The sequence below is a fragment of the Octopus bimaculoides genome, chromosome 5 (assembly GCF_001194135.2).
Source record: "Octopus bimaculoides isolate UCB-OBI-ISO-001 chromosome 5, ASM119413v2, whole genome shotgun sequence".
Lineage (NCBI taxonomy): Eukaryota > Metazoa > Mollusca > Cephalopoda > Octopoda > Octopodidae > Octopus > Octopus bimaculoides.
The window spans coordinates 106,162,043-106,162,292 of record NC_068985.1 but is presented as its reverse complement, the minus strand read 5'-3'; positions in this window follow the sequence as shown (position 1 = coordinate 106,162,292).

The window sequence follows — 250 nt, the reverse complement described above, 5'->3', positions numbered from 1 at the left end:
TCTTCTTCCGGTAGCTTTTCAAGAAGAAAAAAATTAACAAGTTTAAGTTGAGTTGATTTTAGTCCCTCAACTCAAACCCAACCTTGTATATCTCAGATAATTGGTCAATCAGTCGGTCAGTCAGTTGGTCAGTCAACATTGACATATCTGTCTATAATATATGTCTTTGCTAATTTATTCTTCAACAATAAAATCTCCTCACCTGGGCATAAACAAAATCACAGTCGTGATACCAGTTCCAAATTTCAAA